Source organism: Lissotriton helveticus, chromosome 3_2 (assembly GCF_964261635.1).
Source record: "Lissotriton helveticus chromosome 3_2, aLisHel1.1, whole genome shotgun sequence".
NCBI lineage: Eukaryota > Metazoa > Chordata > Amphibia > Caudata > Salamandridae > Lissotriton > Lissotriton helveticus.
Genome location: NC_136062.1, coordinates 42,033,340 through 42,045,347, shown reverse-complemented (window position 1 = coordinate 42,045,347; position 12,008 = coordinate 42,033,340). Strand labels below are relative to the sequence as shown.

At 45.3% G+C, this 12,008-nt stretch overlaps 1 protein-coding gene across 6 annotated transcripts in view; it reads left to right on the top strand.

The window, feature by feature from the left end:
* The window catches only part of GALK2 (galactokinase 2), a 1,491,044-nt gene that overhangs the window by 255,942 nt on the left and 1,223,094 nt on the right, over window positions 1-12,008 (top strand). The window lies entirely within an intron of this gene.

Sequence of the window (12,008 nt, the reverse complement as noted above, 5' to 3'; positions counted from 1 at the left end):
TGGTGTTTCTTGTGCTCCCCATGCTCTTGCAATATTGTGCTTAGCTACAACCATTCCCAATGTTGCCCAGGTTTTCTCTTTACTATTCAGGTCTGTGGGTTCCCAAATGTTTAGAGGCACAGTCCAATCTTTGGGTCCACCTTGGTGCCAAGTACTTCCTCTATACATTGGAGCACTTCTTACCAGTGTCTTCTAATGTACACATTCCCAGATGATATGGATAAATGTACCTTCCTGGCCCACTGCCTCCCGCACCCAGAGTCACCTCAATAACCTATTTTCACTAGTGCCGAGCCAGATAAGTATATTCAGTGTAGTACTTTTAGTTGCACTAGCCTAAGTCTTGAGGAGATTGCCACTTCTCTGGTGGAGGCCGGGCCTCCTGCCAGTCATCATCCTCCAAGTCTGCAGTGCTCTTTTCCCAATGTTTACGGAGTGGCAGGAGGGGGTCGGGTGCATTATTGACTAACTTCTGAAATGCCATGGAAATCGCTTTTTTAGGCATGTATTCTTCAAGGATTCTATCTTTGAGTGGAGAGGACTCGGGGGGCGTTTCACCCCTGGGGATTTTGGACTGCAGTGCATGCCTGATCTGTAGCTACCTTAACCGTTCTGTATTTGCCAATTCATATTTTTCCTATAACTGCACGAAGGGAACCATGTCTCCCCCGCCCCCTTCCACACGTCCCCAACCTAGGAGTTTCCTATCATATCCCAGTGGCCAAAGCCCTTGGTATTTCTCATGGTTCCAAATTGTTCTGTGTCCCATAAGGAGGTGGCTTGTGTGATGTTTCCTGCCATCCCAAGTTTTTGTTAACCGTATGCCACATCTGGACTGAGTGTTTGTTATGGCCTGTCAATCATAGTTGTGCAGGTGTAGAAGAAAGTGCTCTGGAATAGTTCCCCTCAGGCAGAAGCCACTTGTCTATTCTATATCGCAGGTCGTCCAAGGGCCTGTATATACACTGATTAATGGCTACTAACTGTGCTGCAGTACATTTTTTAATATCTGTTCTTTAGTTCTGAGGGTGGTGTTGTGGCTGGCTCTTCATTTCCTTTCTAGCTGTTTTCTGTGCTGCTTGGTGACTCTAGAAGCCTTCTGTTACCAGCTGGCCTGCTTGTTTCATCTACTATGCTTGTGGATTTGATGGGTGCAAGGGAGTCTGCGCAGTTCTTGATCCAGTAGTTGAAGTTTTTTTGTTTTTATTTGCGGAGTTTTATATAGCGCTGACCTGACTGGTGGGTATCGGAGCACTTTACAACAATTATAGGACATGTAAAAACACAAATACAATGATGGAGACAATCCCGGAGTACAAAAACTGAGAAGACACAGTGCTAGAGAAGGGCTGGCTGGCGTAGAGTCCGTCCAAGTGCGGAGTCGATCATTTAGCGCTCCAGCAGCTCCTATCTGTTTACTAGGGATCGATCGAGGAACAGGATTTTGAGCTGGCTTTTGAAACTCGTAAAGGAGGGGTTAGTTCTGATGTGGGGACGAATAGAGTTCCATATTTTGGGTGCGTTTCCTGCAAATGATCTGGCTGCTGTTTTTTGTTTACGAGCTTTCAGTGGAATGAGTAGAAGGGTGTTTGAGCTTCTGAGATTCCTGTTCTGACCTGCTTTTTTGAGTTTGGCAGCCAGGTATTCAGGTTTGCCTGTGTGTAGGGCTTTGTGAGTAAGGCAAGCTGTTCTGAAATTAGCCCTCATTTCGACAGGGAGCCATTTGAGTTCTCCAAGTGCCGGTGAGATGTACTCTTATTTCTTGAGTCAAGTGACCATTCTGGCAGCCGCGTTGAGTGGTTTTAAGGGGAGCAAGATGTGCTTTTGGAATTCCTGTGAGGGCTGCATTACCGTAGTCTAGTCTTGACAACACCAACGACTGAGTGGCATGTTTGAGATCTTTGGGTGGGATGAAAGGTTTAGTTTTGTTAAATAACTTTAGGTTGAGGAAGGTGCTCTTAGCTGAGGTCTTTATATGATTGGTCATGTTCAGTTTCGGGTCTAGCGTGATGCCTAGTGATTTAACAGAGTCCGCCAGGGTGAGGTTTCCATTGTGCGCATCTATAGTTTTTAGCCAATCTACCATTTGGGGGTTCTCTGCTTTGTTTGATACGAGGAGTAGTTCAGTTTTGTCAGGATTCAGTTTTAGGTGATTGCTTGTTAACCAAACTTGCACTTCCTTCAGTATGCCATTGAGTCTTTGAATGTCCTTTGCAGATGAGATTTCTAAGTAGATCTGCGTATCATCGGCATACAGATGGAAGGGTGTGTTGGCTTCTTTGAGTAGGGTAGTGAGGGGTTGCATGTAGATGTTGAATAGTTGAGGGGAGAGCACTGACCCTTGAGGGACTCCCCTGGTGATTGGGTGTAGGTCTGATTCAAAGCTGTTGATTTTGATTCTCTGGGAGCGGTTGTGCAGGAAGGAGGAGAACCATTTGAGGACTATCTCATCGAGCCCTACCCGATGTCCTTGATTGATGTCCTTATAGCTGATGAGAAAAAGCAGAGCACTCCTACAGACCCACTGCCGGCAAGCAGTCCAGGGGACATACAGATGGAATGTGACCAGATAAATACCTAAACGGAAAGGGGGTCACCGGTAAGCCCAATTGGGGCAGTGAAGTGGTAAAAATGTACATATGAAGTGTCTGCAGTGTGGTGAAAACTAACCCTAGCCTTGAAAAAATTGTCAAACATTCAATAGGCAATGAAACATGTTGGCCCTCTATGGAGATAGAAGGCAACAGAGTGTCTTTTAATGGGAGCAGACCCACGGCATAAAATAAAGAAGGATAGCTAGTGTTTTTTAGCTCATTTTGAAACTTAATGAGGTGGTTCCAAAGTATCAGGTTCCACTTTATTTGCTAGTGGTCAGACACAAAGAGCACTAGGGAGATGCATCCTAGCGCCCATGTCACAAGCATCGTACATTTCACCTCTGGCTTTATTATTCTTTCACAACTTTTGCACTGTTTCTGTTATGGTATGGTAGTACTGATGATGAGAACCTGAGCTCACTGGTGAGACCCGATCAGTGAACTCCCATGGTGTTACTTCTGTGAGGTTCTCCATACCTACTCACCATTTTTCTTTATTTTTCACCTTTTCTAAATGTTTGCTACACCACATATTGGGCTGTACACACAAGGGGAACTGAATTAGAGAAGAAAATAGAACAGGGAATCTTGGGGATAGACAGTATATAAATAACTGCTAACCTAGCAAACAAAATTGTGAAAGCTAAGGACACGTAGAAATCCAATTTGGACTGTTCAGAGATCAGGACCAGGTCATATTGCGTTAGATATGTTGAGTGGGGGTCGACCTGTTTCTTGTAAACCCTCTTGAGCTCCTTTTTGATAATAGTCCTTATAGAGGTTGTCTGTGGGGCTAGGCTGATCAGTGCTGTGGGCGATGAGCCAGTATGCTTCTGTGATTTTGCACCAGTTGCAGCTTGAGTGCTGAACCTGGTGGGGATGTTGTAGAGTTGTAATTTGATGCAGTCGCTTGAGGTGAAGATGGGGTCCAGCGTGTTTCCTGTGGTGTTGGTTGTGTGACTAGCTGGGTGAGTCCGATGTTGCTCAAGCTTTCAAGTATTGCTGTAAAGCAGGGGTCGTTCATGTGTTACTGTTTAAAGTTGAGGTCACAGAGGAGAATGTAGGCTCTGTAGTCGATGGTGAGTGGAGCAGCAAAGTCAGTGATGAGGTTGATATGGGTAGCTCGTGGTCCAAAGTCCTCGACAGAAGAGGGTTCCGTTCAGGGTGAATGTTTCAGAGGTTTGCAGCTTGAAGTGCAGGTGTTCCATGAATGGGGTGGCGTGTTCTGTGGATGTTGTGAATTTGATAGATTCCTTTCAGATGATAGCGAGTACTCCTCCCGGCTTGCGAAGGCAGTCCTGTCGAAAGATCTTGTAGACCACAGAGACTGCCATAGCAGTGTCGGGAGCAAATGTGGGCTTCAGCTACGTCTCTGTGACGAAGAGGATGTCAGGTGTCTCGCTAGTAAGGTGGTCCCATTTTGGGTTGTACATTTGCTGAGTGATCGTGTATTGGGAAGCATTCATGCAGGTGGGTGTTGACATGTGTGTTTGCTGTGGCATGTGGTGTAAGGTGGGGGTTCAGGCGTGGTTGGTGCTTGTATGATGTGCATGTGTTGGGAAGGGGTATTGATAGTGTTGTTAGTATTTGCATGGTGGGTGTGGGTGGGTGGTTGCTGGAGAACCAGCAGTGGGTACAGGTGATGGCTCCTACTGTGGAGTGAGGTGCGGTGTGGCAGTAGTTGGGGGAATGGTGTCCCGGGTCTAGCGATCTAAGGAGTGCTGCAGAGCATCGCTGGGCGGTGATAGGCCCAAGGTTCCTAGAACTGGGAGCTGTTTGGGCATGGTACTGGCAAGGATGGGTGCAGACATGCTTGCCTTTGGCACACCTGCTGCACGCGTGCGCTGCCGCTGTCACTTTGTAGGTCCCAGGAGGTGGGATGAGTCCATGTTGCCATGATGTAATTACCTGTGCTGATGGGATATGCAGTCCTCTTGCTCGGCTTCTTCTTTTAAAGACTGTTTTGGCAGGAAAACCGTTAACCAGTAATTTTATCTTTCCAAGCCTATTTTGTTATTTGATTTTTTTTACCTTCAGTTAATGTTTTTATTTTAATGTTTAAAGTTAGTTTAATGGAAATGATTTTTGATATTTTTGTACATGACATTGAAATATAGAGTACAGTTTAACATTGATCTTTTGTTCAAAATGTACAGTGGTTACATCATCAAACGAATAGCAAACCCATCACAATAGAGTAGTACAAAATATCTTCTCCCTAAACCTAAGCGTCCCTGTCTACAAACCTCGCTACTCCTGCCAACTCCTCCCCCCATATCTCCTCCCACTTACGCAGGCATCCTCTACTTGGATAGATTGTATGCTCGGCTCACCAGCTCCAATCCACATCCACTTCCCAGTTAGCCCCACTCTGGGGAGAGACCCCCCCCCCCCCCCCCCCCCCCCCCAGCCCAATGCAATATTGTGCTTGGCGACCACCGAGGCCAGTGCCAACTTCTGCAAGGTTTCAGCCCAGGTGGCATTTAGCTTCTAAAGGGACCTCCAGCCTCACCACCTCAGGCATAATCTGTCATATTTCTGCCCAATATCTATGAATCAGTGGGCAGTCCCACAACATATGGTAAAAGGTCCTCCTGTCCACATCCCCGTTGACATAATGGATTTTCAACCCTTCCTAAGCGGTGCAACATTTTGGAAATATGTCCATGTAAACATTTTTATTTTATGTTTGCAACTTATGATTTTTTATTTTGTTTATATTATAAAGATATATTTTGAAAATGTAATTCTATTTTAAAGTTTATATGTTTTAAAGTTAATATAGTGCATAGTAGCTACAATTTAATATACCCATATTTTGACAATATTGTGGTCTTCTCTATTCTTGCTACTGATTTATTTGACTTTAAATACAAAGCATATAAAGGTGATATGTGTTCCCAGTATTTTCTTGCAATATTTTTGTTCCCCATATTTTTGTCTGCAATATTTCAGAAGACTCCCCTTTCTAAAGCAGCACTTAGGGTTAAATGTCAGGCCTGGCCTAGAAACTTCCTCACATTGAACTACAGAAATTGCAACTGCACCCTTTACCCCTACAATCTACCAAATAGCAGTGCGCAGGCAGAACTAATCAGCAGCTCATGAGTACAAAAGTTGATAGAATTGGCTACTATTAGCAATTCCATGTCCTCAATTCATTATCAGAGTCTCCACCCTTCAGCCACAGGAATGCAGGCAATACACTTCCTCTCTCTGTGGAAGCTATCCTCGCCCATATTTTGTGTCATGCCTACAACCAGTGATATCCAAAATGGATCCTACTTCACTATTGTAATTAATAGCGAGAGCCAAACATTTGTGGTGAACCTCCTAAGACATCCACCACTTTATCTGCAGAATCTCCTTTAAGATGTTTGCATTATTTACATTGTTCACTCTCACGTCACAAAGATCATGGTTACTGATGCCTTTGAGCACAGTCTAAAACTCTTTCTCTATATATGCATTCAACAGTTACTTTATGCTTTCAGCCCTTGTGCTGATCAGCTGTTCCTGCTAAAGTGGTGGTCTAGTGGTAACCTTTCAGGAGGCCGACTGCTCGTCTGAATCTAGAGCTTATCAAAAGTACCTTATATGCCATCTCACATGCAAATAATGTTTATTTGCAATCTCAAATAAGTCTCCTGTTTTCCCATAGAAATTGACCTCTGCTTAAAACTTCCAATTCCTACCTCTTTTTTCTTTTAAATGAACCTCTCCTTACTTTCCATCCTGTGAATGTTTCCTTTCTCTGAGCATAATCAACTCTTTAGTTGCAAGCATGTCTGCCTTAGCCCATATTTCAGTTTTTTTCACAAACTGCCCACATCTCACTTCAACCCACTCTTTTAAAAGTCATCAACTGCAAACTAATCTGTGTGTGCAGAAGGCAAAGCCTTTTAAAGTGTAAGTGCGGCTTGATACAGCCTTTCACGAGTCACTCTGTCAGGATTGCCCAGCCCGTCCACACCTAAGTCCCATTTGAGTCACTGCCTGGAAGGAATACCCAAGCCCCAACAGCCGAGCCATTCAAAGTCATGTGACCCACTACGCTGGCAGGAGGCACCAATGGTTGGGACAAGAAATCATCAACTTTCTAAATGTGGCATTTTCAAAATTGTAACTTAAAATTAAAGAGGATTTTAAATTACAATTCGTAAACCGTATATCCATCAGCCCCAATCCAAATTTAGCACCTATTAAATATAATGAGTTAATCCATTGTTTAGTCAGTAGGAGAGATCGGTCTTACAACAGTGAAAAACATTAGGAATTTTTCACTGCTATGACATGTAAAACTTTAGTACACACGTCCTACTATTTAAAAACAATGCACCCTGCTCGATGAGCCTTTAGAGCTCACCTTAGCATTGATTTATGAGTATTACAAATAAAGGTTTAGGCCAGACTAAAGCTTTATTTTGACAGGTTGCACTGACAGTTTAAAACTGGCAATGCAGGGCGCATTGGCAGGTCTGAGTCATGTTTATTAAAAGTAAAAAGCAAGATGGGCAGTTACAAGGGGAGGTCATAAGGAAAAGGGAAATGCTAAAAAGAAATTACAGCAATGTTTTACAGTTTAATTTTAGGGGTGCCACAATGAGTGCTGATGCCCGCTACTCACATTTAATTTACAGGCCCTGTGTACATGTAGTACCGCTTTACTAGGGACTTAAAAAATAAATGAATATACCAATCGGGTGTATACCAATTGTACCATGTTTTATGGAGAGAGCTCAAGCACTTTAGCACTTTAACACTGGCTAGCAGTACAAAAAGAGCACAGGTGTCCTAATGCCAACAAAAACTTGTTTAGCAAAGGTGAGCAACCAATCTGGGGAGTGACCCTGCCAAAAGGGTCCGGTCCAGCATTACGCAATTAGGCAAGCGCTTCAGCATCCCACATAGCACTACAAAAAAGTTGCAGTGCAATATAATACAAGCTTCCCCACAGCAACAAGGCGTACAATAACTCGCGCCCACCGTGCACAGTTTTGTCATTAACAATGTCATTTCAAATGTTCCAGTGATGTTAACTATCATGTCACAGAATATGTCATGAGGGATGTAAAATGTGGGGTAATAGCTGTGTATGGCCAGGGCGCGAGTTATAGTTACCTTAGGGCACAAGTTATAGTTACTAGATTAGACGTAACTTTAGCTGGTGAATTTCAGAATTTTTGTTGAGTTTAAAATATTACATTGTCACTGAAATGTTCACCTAACTATAATATCACTTTAACCTTTGCTTTTTTCAGTGAATTTCTAGGCCAACCTCCCCCAGACTCTACGCCCCAGGGACGACATCCCCTAAAGCCTTTATAAAAAATTTTAAGGGAAGAAGGGGACACTCCCACCTCTCCAACACTCGTTGGGCCCTGTTAACCCAATCCCTCTGGGCCTTTTTTTAATATGGGTGGACGGGGGGCCCCCTCCCCTCTCCCCAGTATTTTTGTGGGACTGGGTACCCCATCCCTCAGGGCAAAATATATATTTATTGGATGGAGGGCGTACGGCCACCTCTCCGTGGCACTGCAGGCCCGAGGACCCCATTTCCCGGGGCCTTTTTAATTATGGGACGGGGTGTGCAAACCCCTCCCCAAGCCACTAAGGCTCCGGAGTACCCATCCGCGGGGGCATTACTTTTTTATTAAGTGGAGGAGGGCATAAATCACACAATAGTGAGCCCAGGGAACTCATCCCCCCAGGCCGTAGGTGCCTCTGGGTGGATGTCAGAATGCCCACCCAGGGCACCCACCAAACAGTACATTGGGGTCTGCAGAGGTGAGCCAAAGGGACCCTACAGCCCTACTAGCTTCCCATACGCACCTATCTGAGGTGTAGAGGGAGCCAACATTGCTCCAGCCCGATGGGAGCAGCTGTTTGTGCTCGCTCCTGCCATGCGGGAACAATCGCAGTTTCCCCTGCTCGCAGGGCAATGGGCAGAGCAACAAAAGTCTGCTCCCGCCCATCGAGAAATGGTTGACAGCACACTTGCTTTCCCTGCAAGTGGTCCTGCAGGCAGGCTAAGTATTGTGTTACGGTGGTGGGCTTCCTGGGACATGGTGTATAAGCCCATCCCTCGGGGAATGGAGTCCCAATGGCCCTTTAAGGCTCTGGGAGGGGCACTGTGCGCCCCCTCCCTATACTTACATGTTGGCACTGTATGATTGGGTCCCTGGGACCCATTGGTGGCTCAGGGAAGGGGCTGCATGCCCTTCTTCCCTATTATGTATTTTGGCCCCAGGAGGGGTTCCCTGGGGCCTACTCAGGCTCGGGAGAGTGGCCTCATGTCTTTTACCCCTTGTTTAACATAAATAAGTGGTGCCAGGGGTTTCTAGGGCCGTAATCTGCCACGAGAGGGGGGCAGCGCGAACCATCACTTATTTTGAAATTTGGCCTCCGGGATGGGGACACCACTGCCTTGATGAGGCTCAGGGTGGGGGTCTGCACATCTCCCTTATCTTAGTTTTTCACAGTGGGCACACTTTCTGGACCAAGAGCTATATTTCTGCCATATTTGGTGTAATTCTGTTCAGAGGCTTTTGTGGCAGTGCGGTTATAAAAAATGGACTATGGAAAATGCGTGGGGATTTTTCGTTTTGAGGATTCCTTTTTTCTCGCCCTCACCTCACCCCAAAACTTTCCATGCACAAAGTAGGCAAAAAAAAGAGCACTTTTTTAGAATTTTTCGTGGAGAATTGTCTAAGGGCACCAAACTTTATCAACAAACCATAAAAGGTATTTCCTATAGAAACACTAACCTAACTATGACTACCTGGGATTAAATGTCTTTTGCTTACCTACATCTGTATACCCTTTGCAATTTCAGCTATAATGCTGACATCCTCAAACCTTTTATTCAGTCAATTTGTTTTCAAACTTGGACTGCAACTATTTTAGTGAGACAGTGGATCCAGACAGCACTTATCAGTATCCTTTCCCAGTTCCTTTTTGTCATGCTGGCCCTACTTCTATAGCTTCTTCAATCTCTTGCATCAGCTTGGAGCAATACAACGGCATGGGAGAATGAATAGATAACATATAGCTCATTTGTGAGCCTTGACAAGGTAATCCAAACAGACTTAAGGCGTACTAACCTTGAGGAGAAAGGTTGGGCCAGCTCAGCTGAGAAATGGAGGTGAGGGTGTGAGAGGGTTGCTGGATACCTACAAGAGAACAACCTGGATGTTCCATACACATAGCCACATGTACAAAAAGTAACTAAGTAGAAAATACTCTGAATCCTACATTCATCAATGGCTGAAGCGGTATCAGTAAGCGTCGGCGGTTTCATTTCAAGCATAGGGTACATGGTGCTTGGATTTTGCAATGGAAACTTCCTTTGTTAGGAACTTTGAGCCCACAAACTGATACTTCAGGCCCAGAGTCTTTGTGCGGCCGTAACCAGCTACACAATTGTGGATGAGTAATCAAATCATTTAACAATTGTTGTACTTGCTTATTTGTTTGTTCAGGACATCTAAGCAACTTGTTGGTATGTAAAGTGGGATACATAAAGCCGGCTGCAATTGTCCACAATAGCCCTGCTAGGGCAAGAGTCCAAGTTCTAGCTGTGGTTAGATTAGAACTTGAATGTCACTCACTCAAGTGTGGAATTTCAAAGGTTCAACAAAGTTTGCCTTAGTTTCTAACAATCCGATTGAGACACTTACATGAATGATTGAGTCTGATCAATATTAATCATGGCCTTCTGTCTGAGTTTTGGGCAATTCAGAGGGTACGAACAACTATTAAGTGACACTAGTTCTACTAAGAGGTAATGCTTATTTTTTGGGGGAGGAGATACATTTTATTATATTGGTGAATGTAGATTCGAAAATTCATTCTAATTAGGGCTCCCGGTTTTATGGTATTTCTTTTTTTAACATTCCCATCTGTATTTATCCATATTTATTACTTGGCAGTCTTATTGGTATTTATCCATATTTATTTTGCGTCTTAAGAATAAACAGTCATAAAAGGGTATATCTCCACATTATTTAACTGTTAAACATGCACTCATACTTCTATGCCTGTCGAGTTTATTTTTTATTTATTTTTATTTTTATTTAATTTTATTTTATTTTTATTTAAAAAGTTTTATATAGCGCTGGCTAGACCCGGAGGTATCAGAGCGCTTTACATAAGGTTCCACAGAAATTATAAAATTACTTCAGTTACACGTTACATCAGTTACTAGAAAAACATTTCAAGAGTGTAGAAGACGAAATAAATGGAGTTTAGAAGGGTAGGAGGGTGGGGCAAAGTCCGGCTGGGAAGGTGACGACCGAGGAGGGAAGTCCACAGTTCATCTCCTCTTTATCTATCAGGTAGCTCCACCGGGCATCAGCCAAACGGCTAGGTCTCAACGGGAAAACAATTAAAGAGCAAAAGCAGCGGCAGGGAAGAAACGACTCCAATATCAGAAGTCCGGCTGGGTAGGTGACGGCCATGGCGGTGTTCTGGAGCCAATCTCCCCTATAGCTGTCGGTGCAGCTCCACCGGGAATCGTCCATGTATGCGTTTCGGGTTTCACCAGAATAGAGAGAGGAATAGGAGGTGATCCAAAGTCAAGACTCGAGAAGGGTAGGGGGTAGGGAGGAGGTGGAAGAGGGAAGTAAGGTCAGGAGAAACATCGGTCCTGGTGTTACTGGGGAGAGCCTTCCGCAACGTTCTCCAGCTGGCCACTGGGACAAAGATGGTGAGAGGAGAGGTGAGGAAGGGACAGACTCTAGGTTCAGAGCTCCTCCTGGTGAAAAGTCTCACCCGGCGGCCATCTTAAGGTCAGGCAAGTGTGCAAACCCCTGTGGGTCCCCTCAATCTGGTCCTTTTTCAAGGATTGCTAAGACCCTTCCTGGGGCCCTGCTATTACTGCGGGCGCCTTCAGGGTCTTCTACCCTCTCGGTCTACCTTCAGATCTTTGGCCCCTCATTGCACCAGTACCGTAGCTATCGGGCATCGTATTCACAGAGGACGTGGTGGGTGGACGTGGTGGCTGCCCCAGACACGGAAAGGAAATAAAAAATGTTTTAAAAAACTCCTCAGGGACCAGGAGGAAGAAGGCGGGGGCAGCACAGCGCACCTACAGGACTGCACACAGTAGGAGTGGGTCAGAAGAGCAGCAGTGCTCCGGGTCCGGGCCTGCGCACTGATTTAAATGCAGCCAATATCCGGAGGCTCTCTTCACCACTGGTGCCCTCTGACCCAACCACTACCAACGGCCGCACCTTTCACCTGGCAGTCCGGCCGCTCCTCCTGCTCCACACGATTCCCAGCTCGCTGCCCTACCGGCACAGTGTCAGGGCGGTTGCTCTTCCGCGCTCTCTGGCTCCTGCGGCGGCAGCGCTGCTGTCAGTCCGCTTCACTCTGCTCGTCTGCGAGTCCTGAGGTCTCCCTAGATCGTCT